Here is a 621-nt window from a genome sequence, read left to right as displayed (position 1 = left end):
TATAGCCCTGCTGGGACCGAGCCCTGCGGAGACCCTGGTCCCACTGTCCATCCGCCAGCGCAGCCCCCTCCGACCTGCCCGCGTCAGGGATGTACGATGGGCTGTGACACAAGGGATAGACTCCGGAGGGCATGGAAATGCCGTCAGTGGAAAACCATGGTAGGGGTGAGTGTGGCCGGCAGCGCGGGGAGCTTGGGAGGTGTTTTGGGGTTGTGGAGCGGGCAGGATGGGGTGTGATCAGGGAAGGAGCTGTGGCCGCTGTCATTGAGAGGAAATTCCTGAGGCAGCTGCTGGGAGCGGTGCATCCCGCTCTTTCCAAGGTTCCTCACTCAGTGCTGCCTGCTCTTTGCTCCCCCTTGGGTGACCCTGGCACGGCTCAGAGTGGTCTTGTAGGAGCATCTCCAGCTGCACCCCTTGGAGACCTGGTGCTTGTGCCACAGGGTTTGGAGGCAGCAATCCCGCTCGCCTCGCACAGACACCAGGGAAGGGATGTTCTATGCCATCCTGTGTACCTGTTGTTTTTCCTGACACCCACACGACCCAGCTGGGCGGCTTTGGGGCGTGGGGATAGGAACAGGTTGTCCAGAGAAGTTGTGGCTGGGCCTCCCCGGCAAGGGTTGT

This window comes from Antrostomus carolinensis, unplaced genomic scaffold (genome assembly GCF_000700745.2).
Source record: "Antrostomus carolinensis isolate BGI_N321 unplaced genomic scaffold, ASM70074v2 scaffold28490, whole genome shotgun sequence".
Lineage (NCBI taxonomy): Eukaryota > Metazoa > Chordata > Aves > Caprimulgiformes > Caprimulgidae > Antrostomus > Antrostomus carolinensis.
This window is presented reverse-complemented; position numbering follows the sequence as displayed.